Raw genomic sequence first — 17,272 nt, forward strand, 5'->3', positions numbered from 1 at the left:
ATATATATATATATATATTATAATTATAAGTCATATATTTTGTTGGTTTGTCGGGATCTGTTTTTGGTCTCCAGTGTTAAATATACAGGTCGTACTTTTTGATTGTAGGATTGGGAATCATACGAATAAGTCCCGCATTTCTTCATCGGGTTTACTGGAGTTGCATGCAGTGACGACGGATCTGTTGTGATTTGGAGTAAATGTGAAATATCGGGCGTGTAAGCAGTGCTTACCTTAACTTCTTCAAATATTTCTGCTTTCTTTTTCCTTTTAACGCGTGTTCCCCGCCTTGAACGTTTACAACAATATATCAAGACAACGAGAAAAATTAATAATAAGGAGGCAACACCAATATACAATTTTACCAAGATGGAATTGCTATTTCCTGTTTTGTTTCTAGTTTCGATATTAAGAATAATTGTCAGTTCACCATGTCCTATTCCAACAGCATTTTCAACCTCACATATCAATACAAACCCATCTTTCATTCCACCATTGTTTGTCAAATTCAAATTACTGCTTGTGATGTTCAATATCTCACACTCTTCTTTTTGAACATTCGTTTCCTTTCCTGAATAACGGCAAAGTTTCCACTGGTATGATGTAAACGGGGGATAAGATTCCACTTTACATTCGAACTGCGTGTTTTCAGCACTTCCATTAATCTTTACTTTAGGCGTCATCAATGAAGGAGTAGAGCACTTGACCGGATGTAACATCTTTGGATGATCTGCCACGCACCAGAATTGCCGTCCATCTAAACCTGCGACGTCTACTGCATGACTGACATACACTCCACGTGTTGCACTGGACTGTTCTTCAACGTGAGAATAGACAGGAAGTGCTGGTGCAGTGCTATGGTTAGCAACATTTATTATTGTAGTGTTGACTAAAACATTTTTGCCAATAAAAGCGTTGCAAAATATACTTGAAGAATGTGTTCGGCAATCACCGTTATGTTGTTACGACCTGCACGTGACGTTGAGTTGGAAAGAGTCATGTCACATCTTACGAAGGTGTTTTCGTCTAGACAATTACCCACTGTCAGCTCACCAATGTCTTCGACAGCTGTCTTTTCAACTTGACATTTGTAATGGCCTTCGTCTCGACGTTCGATATTCCTTATGCTTAGTTCATTGTTCAGTTCTTTGTATTTTTTTATTGTTACACCGCTATCTAGAACTGTTTCGTCATCAAAATTAATTGGTTCATTTCGAAAAAACCATTTCATCTTGTGTTCAGCATCATCTGGTTTGATGGTGCAATTGAAGACGACTTTAAGATCTTTTTCTAAAACACACATTTTTTGTGGTGCGATAGTGACTGTAATTACACCATCTATGTGACGTAAAGCACAAATATAAATAAGAAAAATTAACAGCATATTTAACAGATTGTTCACTATATGCTTTAAAGAATACTCTTGCTTTTTTCTGCCAATGTATAAGGATTATGTAATCTTCACGTTTTCTGTTTAAATTCTGGCTTTGTGAATTCACTCCACCTGTGTTTCCTATAAGGGAAAAGGCAATGAAAATACAATCAATAACAAATATGGAGTCATACCATTTGGTATTAAAACGTCTATTGTTACCATCAATTGTAATTTTTATTCAATGTTTGATATTTAAGAGTGTACCGTACACAATGACTACAGGGTTTTTAAGTAAACATTTTTTTTAAATGATGTATGAGTGGCACTCCATTGTCAATTTAATATTGTATAAAATTAAAATGTTATATTTTGAAATTGTTTTTATTGCATAAGTAAATTAAGAGATAATCATGTTCTGAACAATGTTCTTACATTTTTTAAAACCTTTATAATCTGATGCTCATTTGCTGGTGTCTTATATCTGCTTTTTTAATGTGTTTTTTGAGTGTGTGCTCTGCATTTTAAATGTGTTTTTTGAGTGTGTGCTATGTTTCCTTTATTTTTTTCCTTTTTTATGTTTGTTGGGATTTTTATGTGTAATTTGCTAATTTTGATGATCATGTATATATAACTCTTTTTAAATTAAATTTTGAATAATTGGATTGTAAATAATTTGTTAATTTTGATGACTTTGTATATATAACTTTATTTATTAATTAATTATTGAGTATAATTGGATTGTTAAGTTGATTAATTTCTATTATTTTGAATTTGAATTTATTTGTAAAATACCAACGATTTCAGCCTACGGGCTGCCTGTTTTGGAGTTCTTTTCTATACCGTGAATAATAAACAAATAAATAAATGAAAATGTCGAACATAGCAGAAAAAAGAGATAAGCCTACCTTACTACCTCATAGATCTAGCGGCTCAGTTGACAGGTTGCAAATAACTTTGTTTCAAATTTGTTTACTAATGTAGGCCTGTACATTATTTTTGCATGTGACTATGTTGGTTTCATTATCGCTGCTGAACACCTTTTTTCATTCCCTTGTCTTGAGGACGCCACCTACCCAACAACTTTTAAAAAGTGAGAGGGCTCAGAAAATAGACATGGCCTACCTTACTAACTGATAGATCTAGCGCCTCTGTCGACAGGGCGCAAATAACGTTGTTTTTAATTATGCTTAATTATGTAGGCCTGCGTAGTATTTTTGCATGTTACTATGTTGGTTTCATTGTCACTACAATCACTTTTTTTTCCAATCGCTTGTCTTTTTGCTGACGCACGCCACCAACTTTTAAAAAGTGAGAGGGCGCATTTTATCATATAACTTTAATGAAACATTAAAGCATATAAGAACATCAACGACAACGACAATTGATAGCGACAACAACAGCAACAAGAACAGAAACAAAAGCAACAACAGTAACAACAATAATTATAAGGCAACGTAATTGCATTGGTATTTTGTTATTAAAGACTAGTACATACTCCATATTTCCTGAAGATGACCTACAGAGTAGAAATATTGAATCCCAGCTATATGGCATGTATTTGATCGTTTCTTGAAGTATGTATTACTCTTTCTTATCTGAAACTAATTACTATTACTTTAACGAAAATAGACAGCAGATTATCGTGATCACACCCTCCTCTGTATACCTGTCTCTTATACACATCTAGATGTGTATAAGAGACAGATTACCCACTGTCAGCTCACCAATGTCTTCGACAGCTGTCTTTTTATTCATGACACATCTGAATCAACCCATGGAAAAAACATTAATAAAATATCCACAGTATGCCAGGATGATGATCATAATCATCATTTTGTCTGAATATTTTATATTTTGACGTGCGACATTTTCTATGAAATAGAAAGTGGCCCCATGTTGAGCAACACGTCCCTTTCTGACGTAGTACACCCCCTGATACTTATGGAGAAGACATTAATTACGTCAAAGGCGAAGAAAACGTGTTGATAAATTTAATGCAGTGAACTATAAAAAAAGTGTGTAGATATGGCACCTACAGAAGACAAGATACAAATAGACATCCATATTGGCCTATCCACAAAAGTACATAAAACGATGATTTTAATTACTTTCGTGTACATATTTATTGAAATACTCTCTATCATTCATTTACAAAGTTTCATAATTATAAGTCAAAACAAGCGAACAATTACTGTATTAATTTAATTCGCGATAATAGTTTCTTCAAATTTACATGGTGAATTGTGAACAATTTTAAAACAAGTCGAAATACTTGTTTTCAGCGGATCACAATTACATAATTACAGCATCTGATGAATTACCAAACAATGCTTTCTCCCAGCATTCAATTCAATTCAGAGAAGCTGTCTAGCGAGCACATGACGATGTTTACGTACGTAAAGCTTAACTGCATTCGTTAGCCGTGTCGTCAGTTCAACATAGCTCATCGAAGTCTTCATCACACGAAGTAAATATATACTTCCATATTTCAGCTTTATTGAGAGAAATAATGAACTTTACCGTAGTTTTTCACCAGAAAAGCTGTCTAACGAGCACATGACGATGTTTACGTAAGACCTAACCACATTCGTTAGCCGTGTTGTCAGTTGTTTTGATGTGTTATTTTTTTTTTACATATTACGTATGTGAACGGTACTAAATAAAGCGTCTGGTTTGGAGGTTATTCCGTTTACTAGTCGCTGATTGCGTTATTACGTGCTGTCCATCTTGATGTCTACACATACATAACAAAATGATAACAATGAATAACAAGGTGGAGCGACCAATGTACCATATTTATCCAATATTAATATAATTATTTTGCTTTAAAATTAATGCTAGTTTCTTATTAGGAATAATTGTCAGTCTACTATGTTCAGTTCCAACAGCATTTTAAACCTCGCATATCTATACAAACCCATCTTTCATTCCACCATTGTTTGTCAAATTCAAATTACTGCTTGTGATGTTCAATATCATATATAGTGTATAAGAGACAGTTTCTATACCGTGAATAATAAACAAATAAATAAATGAAAATGTCGAACATAGCAGAAAAAAGAGATAAGCCTACCTTACTACCTCATAGATCTAGCGGCTCAGTTGACAGGTTGCAAATAACTTTGTTTCAAATTTGTTTACTAATGTAGGCCTGTACATTATTTTTGCATGTGACTATGTTGGTTTCAGATAGGATAATATGCAAAACCAATCTTAATCCGATTTTCAATATTATCAAATATGCATACATGGTATTTGAAAGGTAGTTATAAATTTGCACTTACTCTATATTACAGGTAATATAACAAACTCACTCTAATATATGAGAGCGTGAGGGTCGTACGTATACGTTTTGAAACCACGTAAAATTTAACGGAAATATCGTAGTGCTCTTTTGACGGAAATTTTCTCCGTGGAATACAATAATTGGTATAGCCTAAGCTCAACATTATAGTTATAATACAGTACGTTAAGCTTATATCTGTAATGGGCGTACACTATTAATGTTAACGTCTAGAGTGAAATTGTTTTGCCATTTACCTCCATTAATTGATAATTGTTTTTTTCACGTTGAAACAAATTTAGTGCCTTGGATACGCCACGACACGACGTCACCATGCTACCATAGGCTATAGTATTGGGTATTACTCACTTTTCTCACAAAATGATTTCACTCCTCCTGAACAAACTTACGTATTCTTGATTTGACATTTTTTAATATACGAAATTGCAGAGTATGCAAACAATATAAGAATGGTATTAGTTTTTGTGACTGTTAATTGACGAAGTAATATTTTAGTTTTTAAATGAAAGCAAATAATAAATGAATAACTTTAATATACGGAGTTAGAAATTCGCATAGTAATAGTCTTGTTTATTAAGTTCATTAGCTTAGGGCCTCGAAAATGATCTATATTGTGAATAGCACAGTTATTTTGTATATGGTATTGTTATATTTTCCGGGTTAGTGCTAGAGAAGGGGTTGAATTTGGAATAAGGGGTGGGTGAACAAATTACAGATAATTCGTAACTAAAAGCACAGTGCTATTCGTTAGCAATGATTCAAACCTTATTTTTTTACAAAAAAAGATCAAACAACGAACAAAATAATAAACAAGGAAGCAAGCAAACATACATTCACTTAACACACACACACACACACACACACACACACACACAAACACAGACACAGACACAGAAAATAAACACATTTAACAGTTAAACTGAGGGTAAGAAAGATTCATTTAATTTAAATGCAATGAAGTGTAAACTTCGAAATGATTGTAGTCAATTTCATATATTGGTGCAACTTGTGGTGTTAGCTGCGTACAAACAACTTCGTTTTACAACAAAAAAGCATCACGGTACGCTACATTTCTGCGGCTACTGGCAGATACTGTCACGCTTGTGATTAGTGCCACCGAACTATGCAGCTCGTTATTAGTTGACTTAATAATAGGCCTATTTATATACAAACATTAAATCAGGATAATTATTATACCAGTACGTGGCCATCCGTAAAATAGAATGTATACATAATATTTCTATGCGCCTACGATTAACTTTACTGCGTATTAGAATATTGAATCTATAGTATTATTAAGCTGGGCAATCACTGCGTCTGATCGTACGACCGTTGCACGACAAATACAATTTCGCTCCTTGTGAGCGACAGACGACGCAACGCCGCGGCGCGCCGGCTACTGATTTTCAGTAGCAGTCTGAACGGATCGTCATTAAAAACGATCCGTTGCGCGCGTCGTCGCGTTGCGTTCTTCATAGAATCGTGTCAGCCGACGACCGTCGTGCGTAGTGAGTGCCCGGCTTTAGTAATGCCTAAAAGTCCCTAAGCGTGTGAGAAGTGCACAAGACTAAACTTTATTAGTCCTCCTGAATCGATATATATTTTTGTCTTAATTTAACAGTATACAACTTTTTTTTTTTTTTCATTATTTTTTTTTTAAATCTAAGACCTATGATGATATGTGCACTTCTCACTAAGTTGTGGTTACAGTGATTGGTTGGAGAATTATATGTGTGCATGTTTACTTTTCACACATTTGAAAAAAGAGCGTGTCAAAGTCTCTGGGAAAAAGCCTTGTCCCACACTGAGAACATATAATGTTAGAAGTGTTGACCTTACTTCAGACAGCTTTGTGTCCAATAGCATTGTTGTTATTGATTTAATTTATATATATATATATATATATATATATATATATATATATATATGCCTATATTTTATAATATTTTTATTTTATTCCTTCCAGCTGTAAAAGTACAATGATACAACAAACATTTAAATATTTTCACAGGACCACAAATAAATAGGCAGGTTGAGTGAGAAGGTGGAGCAAACGTACAAAATGGTGTGCCCCTCCAACTTCCAAATCATTTAACATCAAGTATAAAATATAGCTAAAGAAACAGAAATACACAATTATTATTTATAAAATAATCTAAAAATAAATATATCTATTGCAATATTGGCCTAAGTAATCTGAGTGTATAAATATAAAGATATTACAACTACTATTTAAAATTAATTCAGATTACCAACACTATCATCACTCTAATTATTACCATAATTATTATCACCCCTATTACTGTTAATAATCATTGCCATTACTGCCTCCGTTTTCAAAATCTATTAAATGTGTACTTTGGCAAAATTACTAAAGTTTAAATTCAGATAATATTAAAATAAATGATACTACATAGTCTATATACAAACAAAATATATAAATAGTACCGTAATTAAATACAGTATTATTTTCACAGTAAGCTATTTCAAACAATCAAATTGCTCTTTATTAGACTAAATATGAAACATTCTAATAATATAACAAAAGCATGTCAACAAATGTAAAAATGCAGATCTGCAAACAAAACATATTTAAAATTATATGCTAAACATTAATTATAAAAAATATTATTCTCACAATAGTCCACACAACTACATTGCACTACATAAAAATCATCCTTCTCAAAAATTATACAAAGATATTTTATGATAATGATCATGTCACAGATACAATTTTAAAAATAATTTTATCGATATAAAATTGAATTTTTGCGAAAAATTTAATGATATAATTTAAAGGTATAAAATATTTTTATAGATATACAATTTAATTTTTGCGAAAAATTTAATGAGTTGATTAGATACATATCTTTACATTTGACGCGGTACACCCTTTTTTATAAACATTTGACAAGACAGGATCTTCACAGAATTTTTTTTTTAAATAAATCATGATATAATAAAGATAAACCCTAAACCATCTTGCAGTAATGATATAGTCATATATATCACTATGTATCTTAATAGCATGATGATTATTATTAATAATATGATAATATAACAAAAATCATGTCAAAAAATTTAAAAATGCAGATCTCCAAACAAAACATATTTCAAATTATATGCTAAACATTGATTATAAAAAACATTATTCTCACAATAGTCCACAACCACATTGCACTACATAAAAGTCATCCTCTAAAATTTTAAAAATATATTTTATGGTAATGAACACGTCTCAGATATAATTTTTAAGATAAAAATATTTGTATACATATAAAATTTAATTTTTGCGAAAAATTTAATGAGATGATTGGATACATATCTTTTAAAATGCAAATAAACTATACATTTGACGCGGTACACACTTTTCTTATAATCATTTTACAAGACAGGATCTCCGCAGAGTTTTTCTTTTTTTAAATAAATCATGATATAATAGAGATAAGCCCTAAACCATTTTGCGGTAATGTTATAGTCATATATATCACTATGTATCTTAATAGCATGATGACTTGTCCATACTAATACGTTATACTTTTATTATTAATATGCCTTAAATTTAAAGAAAAGGTCCATAGAATATTTGTGAATGTCAGTCATATAAGATGGTCTTTAACGATATTGTGTTGTATGCTGGGAAATATCGGCTCTTTTTGGATGGCCTATTGTCCTATTTTTATCTATATAATTTATTTGTCAACTTAACAATCAATTATTAATCAATTAATGTTCAAGACAGTTGAGATTATCTCTATTTTATCCTGATTTATATATTAGTCTATAATTTTTAATTCAAATTATAATACATAATGATATTACATTATATTATTATAAACCAATTATTTTGTTGGTTGGTGGGTACCTGTTGCGTCATCAGTGCTCTCCAGTGTGAAATATACAGGAGGTATGTTTTGCTTCTCGGATTGGAAATGATACTCATTAGACCTGCATTGCTTCTTCGTTTTTACTGGTGTAGCGTACAGTGACGACTGATCTGTTGTGATTTGGGAGGAATGTGAAATATTGAGAGTGTCAGCAGTGCTTACGTTAACTTCGTTTATTTCTGCTTTCTTTCAACGCGTGTTCCCCATCTTGATCGTTTACCCAAATATAGCAAGGCTATGACAAAAAATAATAAGAAGGTGAAAACACCAATGCACCATTTTACTAAATTGGAAACTCCTGCAATTTTGTTTTTAGTTTCGTTAGCATGAATAATTGTCAAGTTACCATGTCCTGTTCCAACAGCATTTTCAACCTCACATATCAACACAAGCCCGTCTTTCAATCCATTATTGTCTGGCAAATTTAATTTACTGCTTGTGCTGTTCAGTATCTCACATTCTTTTACTTGATCATTCGTTTCGGTTTTTTGTTCCTTTCTTGAGACACGGCAGAGTTTCCATTGGTATGATGTAATCGGGGGATAAGCTTCCACTTTACATTCGAACAGCGTGTTGTCGGCACTTTGATTAATTTTTACTTTAGGCGTCATCAGTGTAGGAGTAGAGCAGTTGACCGGATTTGACAGAATGGTATGGTTTGCGACACACCAGATTTGCCATCTATCTAAACCTGAGACGTTTACTACGTGGCTTACAAACACTCTTCCACCGGCATTGGACTGCTTCTTAACGTCAGAATAAACAGTGATTGCAGATGTAGAACTATATTTATGAGATTTCACGATGATTATAATGTTGGTGGCAATATCTTTACCATAGAAGCCGTGCAAGATATATTGAGTTTTCCACACGTTGATGTAGACATAGGGCTATAACATTCTATATAAGGATTATCGTTCAAAACTCCAACTGTAAGTTTACTGCTTTTCTTACATTCGTTCCCAAATTGACATGTATAAATGCCTTCATCTTGACGATCAATATTTCTTATGCGTAGTTCATATACGCCTCCATCATCCGACATTTTCATTTTGTACTTATCGACTTTGCTGCCATTTTTTAGGACCGTTTCTTTATTAACATCAATTTCATAACCTCGAGAAAACCATCTTGTAGTTAATTTGGATGTATCATCGTTATGTGATCGAACATTACACTTGAAGATTACTAGTGGATCTTTTTCAAAAACCAATATTTCTTCTGGCTCAACGGTCACTATATTTGTTCCTCGGGTGTGACTCAAAGCACATGCAAAAATTGCAATAACAACTAGTTCCATAGCTATTCAACAGGTTAAAGAAAATGAATCGGCTGTAGTAGTCAAGTATTTTCCTTGTCTGTGCCAATTAATAAGAATCTTTTGATCTTTTTGTTATTTTAACAAAACGATTAGACCACAGTATTCCGCAAATGAAAGGAAGTTAAAATACACACAAGGGCGTAAGATAGCATAATACATACTCGAAGTATCGAAATGTACGCCATCGTGTCGTGATTCAATATTTCGACATTAATTACGGTATGTCATCATCAGGAATGATGAATAGGGCGTGTTTCTGCTGAATAACTCCAAAGACACGTGTGTTATTTTTAAATAAACGGTTAAATTCCTTCTGAACGCGTTTTTAGTAAAAGTACAACTAATAAAAACACGGTAATGCGAGCATTGGCAAGTGGGCGGAGCTTAAATGACGGTTTCCAACGGAAGTTGAATCTGACCTTGCGAGCTACAGCGAATGCTGCCAAAGAAGTAAACAACACACCACGAAAGTATGTATGATCTGCTAGCATGTCATCCTATTGGTTTATTTTTTTTTCTCCGAATTTCCCGCTGACGAGCGATCAAACTAACGAAGAGGTCAATTTGGGTCAGACGGGTCATGACTAACACGGTATTGCGTTGCAGCTAAAAAGTGTACCATGAAACACACGCGTTTTCTGAACACATTCCTAACCGTGTTTTTGTTTTGTGGCCCGTTTCTACTGGGGAAAAAACACCTGTTTTTTAATAACCGTTTGAAAACACGTGTTTTTTTGCTCAGCAGAAACAGGCCCTTAGGGCCGTGTTAGTCATGACCCGTCTGTAAGCCAAATTGACCTCTTCGTTGGTTTGATCGCTCGTCCGCGGCGGGAAATTTAAATCAACCAGATTAAAAAAACAATTCTGTATGACCGTCTCAGATTTTGATGAAATTCCATAAAAATGATCGACTGTATGAAAAACCAACAAAAAAAAATTAGCCTTATAGGATATGTAGTTTCCGAGATATTGACTCCTCAAAAAAGGGGCGTGGTTCTTCAAGATGTGCAAACGCAATTTACTTCATTTTTGGAAGCTTATAACTCGGGATTGGTAATAGCTTTCAAGATCAAACTTGGTATTCTGACTTATTTTGTTCCATATTTCACAAAGATTAACAGTTATCCCTTTCTTTTTGAAGTTATCTGCACTCAAAGTAGCCGCTTTGTTTAACGATGCAAATTTTTTGGTGATTTTCAAGGTCACCCTGCATTCATATGAGTGGGTATATACACCTCATATTACAGATATATTATCTATATGTAGGCCTAGTTGTCTCTAGCTACATGCAAGCACAGTCTGATCAGATACTGTCACGCTTGTGATTAGTTGAATTTTAATTGAATGACATATATTCAAAGTTAGGACCAGATCTATAAAAGTGAAAAACAACGGATCGTCATGTGGACAGTTGAAATCTCTTCTTAAATTTACCCCAGTTAATCAGATACATTAGATCTACCTATAAACCAAATTTTAGATTTGGTACTTAGCTCATGGCTAGATACTATGTTGAAAACACATTTCAACATCATAGGACATCACAAAAGTTCTTAAGAGTTGGGTCATTCCATGCCAACTCAACAAATGCATTACACCATGGTCATAGATTTTTTTTGTTTGACTTAGTGATATAGTGTAAACTGAAAACCTGAAATTTTGAGACTCGCCAATTTGTTCATTTTCCTGTAGCGGCAGTTTGAAGTTAAGGGGGCGTGGCCCAAAATAAATATAAATATAATATGAATTCTAGGAAGTTTCTATTCATGAATCGAACATGAATATATTCATGAAACAGAAACAGAACAAAATAATTTACCATATTGGCCACAAAGAAATGATATGTGATGTCCAAGTGCTGTGACTTACTAATAATAAGAGCCGTCACCCACAATACAAATTCGATGAGGTTTTGTTAGCCAGGTTGAAGTTGCCCATTTAGAATTAAACCAGAAATAACTTTAGATCAATAAATTTGAAATTCATAGAAAAATTAACAGGTCTACGACATAGATTTAGAAATTTAAAGCAAAATATTTATATAATTAAAAAGTAGGGTATTATTGTTGATGATGTGTTAAAACATGTTTTTAAGGATTTGGAATCAGCAGTAAAAGGTGTCCTACACCACCACAAACGGTTTTAGGGGTTGTATGATGATTATTAACATATGAAAATCAAAGGTAATTTGAGGGACACCCACTTTACGTCAAATTGCCGCTACAGTAAAACGAAAAGGGAATTTGAATCTGAAAATTTCAGGTTTTTTTATTCACAAGGCCAGAGGGTGCAAAAAATTAAGTGTTGTTGATAATCTTGCAATTAATCCTCGTTACCCTGATTCTCTCACCTTCAAACATCCATACGCTCGCACTAATTCTCTCAAATTCTCTGCTATCCATTGTTTCCCTGTTTTCTGGTCCTCACTTCCTTCTGAACTAAAAGATTCTCAGTCCTTTGTTCTCTCTCGGTTTCCTTAAGGCAAGCTAAAATTTTTTCTCGACGCTTAAATTTTGTATAGTTCTTTTATAAAATTTTATCTATTATTCAATTATGTGCGAAATCTGTGTTTTTTATTATTATTTTTATTGTCTTGGCCTTTCACTTTTTACATTTTCAAACTTTCTTTTTATATACTCGCTAATAATGTAGTTAAGTTTTGTTTTCTGAGGCTCCAGACTTTTGTCATATTGATGTTGTTGCTTTTGGGGCCCAAGACACTTGTCTGAATAAATAAATTAAATTAAATTAAATGAAAAATCTATGACCTGTAATGCTGTAATGCATATTTTGTTGAGAGGCCACACCCCCTTACCCTCAAATTTCCGATCCAGGAAAACGAATGAATTGGCAAGTCTCAAAATGTCAGGTTTTTCAGTTCACATAGATATCTCTATAACTGAGTCAGTGTGCAAAAAAAAAATAAAAATCTATGACCCATGGTGTAATGCATTTGTTGAGTTGGCATAGAATGACTCAACTCTTAAAAACTTTCGTGATTTCTGATTGTGTAAAAATATGTGTAGTTTTCAAGGAGCTGAGTACCAAAGCTAAAATTTGGTTTATAGGTAGATCTAATATATCTGATTAACTGGGATAAATTTAAGAAAATATTTCAACTGTCCACATAACGATCCGTTGTTTTGAGAAACATAGGCGTTTTTCTCGTTTATAGATCTAGTCCCAACTTTGAATATATGCCATTCAATCTTAATTGATTTGATCAGCCTGCGCTTGCATGCGGGGGTATATACCCACTCATATGGACGCAGGGTGACCTCGTATATCACAAAAAAATTTGCATCGTTAAACAAAGCGACTATTTTGAGTGCAGATATCTTCAAAAGGAAAGGGATAACTGTTAATCTAAGGCCATGTTTGTGAAATACAGCATGAAAATGACTCTACTATAGGATTCTACGAAATTGGTATGGCAATCAATAATTTTTTTCTTAGGTTGGTAAATAGTGTTTCCTTGTCATTTTCTTTTACCAATGGTGTGTCCCAGGGAGGTGTTATGTCCCCACTTACATATTCACGATCTTAATTTGCAAATTAGAATGACTAAATGGTTGCTCTATAATTGATTGTGTTATGATTAATTGTCTTAGTTAAATATGCTGATGACATAGTTCTAATAGCTCCCTCTATAACTTGTTGGACATCAGAATCTCACAATTTATTTGTCAACTTAACAATCAATTGTTAATCAATTAATGTTTAAGACAGTAAGGAGATTATCTCTATTTTATCCTGATTTATATATTAGGCTAAATCTTTAATTCAAATTACAATAAATAATGATATTATATTAATATGAAATGTTAAATATATTTTTTGCTTCTCGGATTGGAAATGATACTCATTAGACCTGCATTGCTTCTTCGTCTTTGGTGTTGATGGATCTGTTGTGATTTGGGAGGAATGTGAAATATCGAGAGTGTAAGCAGTGCTTACGTTAACTTCTTTTAAAGCGTGTTCACCATATTGATCGTTATACCAGCCAAATATACCAAGGCTATGACAAAAAATAATAAAAAGGTGGAAACACCAATGCATCATTTTACTAAATTGGAAACTCCTGCAATTTTGTTTTTAGTTTCGTTATCATGAATAATTATCAGGTTACCATGTCCTGTTCCAACAGCATTTTCAACCTCGCGTTTCAACACAAGCCCGTCGGTCAATCTATTATTGTCTGGCAAATTCAATTTATTGTTTTTGCTGTTCAATATCTCACATTCGTTTACTTGATTATTAGTTTCGGTATTTTGTCCTTTCTTAAGTTACGACAGATTTTCACCCTTGTATTATTAATTTTTCAGGGAACAAAATTTGGTGGTGTCGGCTTTAAAATAATGATCAATGATGCGGTTATGAACTCTTAATCTCTTGTTTTAAAATATGTCGATGACCTCTCCATATAGGAGAACAGGCATATTGATCAGGTTAGTCATCTCCAAGATGATCTTAATCAGTTTTACATATGGTGCGAAAACAATGCTCTTCAGCTTAACCCGACTAAATGTCAAGCACTCTATTTTTGTTTTAGTAAAAAAACTCCCAATCTGAATTTGTTTCTTGGCGATTCTATTTTAAATTTTGTTGAGGAAGCTAAGGTCTTATCCAACAAGATTTGAAATGGGACAGTCATATTAACTATATTACTAATAAAGCAAATCAGAAATTGTATTTCCTTAGATGCTTAAAGAACATAGGATTTAATTTTATAGAATTAATCTCTACTATTTGCTGCTATATAAGACCCATTGTTGAATACGCTGATGTAGTTTGGCATCCAGGATTAACTAAAACCCAAACATATTCTATAGAATGTATTCAGAAAAGAGCATGTAAGATTATTCTAGAGCGTAATTGTAATTCGCACGAAGACGCTCTCACTAATCTTAACATTGATTCACTCAATGGTAGGAGAACATCTCACAGTCTCAAGTTTGCAAAAAGTCTTCCTAACACGATCTCATCCCCCCAACCCGTTTTTAAAATCACGATATGAACCTACGTAATAAGGATAATATTACCCAACTTAATTCTAAAACGAAACGTTTCTCAAATTGCCCAATTTCCTATTATATCAAACTTATTAACCAACAGCAAACTTGAACCGGTGAGATGCCCATTATGTTTTTATTATTCAGTTGCTCAAATCAAATTATTGTCAACTTTTTTAAAATTATTGTTAAATTTTTGATAAATTGTTGTTAAATTATTGGGTTTTTTTTTATATTATTATGAATTTTAAATATTTAAAAATTAAAATAATGATTGTAATTATCTCTTCTGTAAATAACATGCAATTTGGCCTTTGGCCACCATAAGTTATTAATTTTATGTGATTTTGAAATTTAAAAAAAAGTGATATATATTTTCCACTGGTAGGTTGTAATCGTAGGAAAAGATCCCACTTTACATTTGAACAGCGTGTTGTCAGCACTTTGATTAATTTTTACTTTAGGCGTTATCAGTGAGGAGTAGAGCAGTTTACCGGATTTGACAGATTGGTATGGTTCGCCACACACCATAATTAACATCTATCTAAACCTGTGACGTTTACTACGTGGCTCACAAATACTCTTTCTTCGGCATTGGACTGTTCCTTAACGTCAGAATAAAAAGTGACTGCAGATGTAGAACTATATTTATGAGATTTCATGATGATTAAATTGCTGGTGGCAATATTTTTACCAATAAAAGTTGTGTAAGATATATTGAGTTTTCCACACGTTGATGTAGACATAGGGCTGTAACATTCTATATAAGGATTATTGCTCAAAACTCCAACTGTAAGTTTTCCGCTATTCTTACCTTTATTCCCAAATTGACATGTGTTATTGCTTTCATCTTGACGATTGATATTTCTTATGCGTAGTTAATATACGCCTTCATCATCCGACATTTTCATTTTGTACTTATCGACTTTGCTGCCATTTTTAGGACCGTTTCATTATTAACATCAATTTCATGACCTCGAAAACACTTTTTTGTAGTTAATTTGGATGCATCTTCGCTAATATTTGTTCTGGCTCAACGGTCACTATATTCTTTCCACATGTGTGACTCAAAGCACTTGCAAAAATTACAATAACAACTAGTTCCATAGCCATTTAACAGGTTAAGGAAAATGAATCGGCTTTAGTAGTAAAGTATTTTCCTTGTCTGTGCCAATAATACCATGATACAAAAAATGTAAATGTTTGAGTTATGTTTTCGCGAATAAAAAAAGCTTTACTACTACTACTACTACTCTACTACTACTACACACACCATTGGCGTAACAGGCGGGAGCAGGGGGCAGACTGTCCCCCACACCCTGACGGTTTTTACGGGGCTGACCAAGCCGTCGTACCGGGCTGGGTAATAAGAGAAAGGAAAGAGGGGTGAGGGAGGGAAAGAGAAAGAAGTGGAAAATAAAAGGAAAGGAAAAAGAAAAAGAAAAAAAGAAGAGAAAAATAAATACAAGAATAAAAAGGAAGATATCATAATGACCAGACTTACAACACCCTGCAACCCACTTCTTCACTTTAAAAAGTGTCCATAGCTCCTTTGATCTAAGCCGTCAGATATTCCCCGCAGTGCCGTAACCACCGGGGGCAAGAGAAAAATATCCATCTGTGGAAAATCTTTCCCCACCCCTTGAAGATGCCTTTTACCCCTTGAAAGTGTCTAAAAATCTCAAATTTAGCTGTTTGTTGTGGGCTCTAGATTATACTGCCTATGTTTATTAAGCAGCAGCTGCTTCTGGTTTCTAAACAACAACAGCCAGATAAACTCTGCAATTGCAGGAAAAAATGAATGTTCAATCTCTGGAAATTGCCTCACCTCATCCATAATCTACAAAGCCACTGTCCACTCAAATGATGACACGAAATGCTACATCGGGCTCACTGACACACCGTTGAAAACCCGATACACAAACCACAAATACACCTTTAACACCCCCAAACACAGAAACAGCACCGTACTCTCCAAATACGTATGGAAATTAAAAGACAGCAACACACCCTACAATATCAAAATGGTCTATTATCGACAGAGCATCGGCTTACTCCCCAAAAACAAAACGCTGCAACCTATGCATAACCGAAAAATGTTCAGACAAACAGTCAATACTAAACAAAAGAACCGAGCTATTGTCTAAATGCAGGCACAACAACAAATACTTACTTAAAAACAATTAAATCATTTGCATTTTCACCTGCCTTAGCATTTATATACTCACACAATCCTTGTATTCTGCCACTCCTAAAGATTGCGTTACCATGAAGCAGTCTGTAGAGTGATTATACCAAGTTCTCTAAGTTCTACATTTTTAATATTTAAGCGAGCACTGTACGTTGCTAGTATTGCCAACTACATTTATTCAT

Source organism: Anneissia japonica, unplaced genomic scaffold (assembly GCF_011630105.1).
Source record: "Anneissia japonica isolate Jap-2015-1 unplaced genomic scaffold, ASM1163010v1 scaffold287712_len2945570_cov188, whole genome shotgun sequence".
Taxonomy (NCBI): Eukaryota; Metazoa; Echinodermata; class Crinoidea; order Comatulida; family Comatulidae; genus Anneissia; species Anneissia japonica.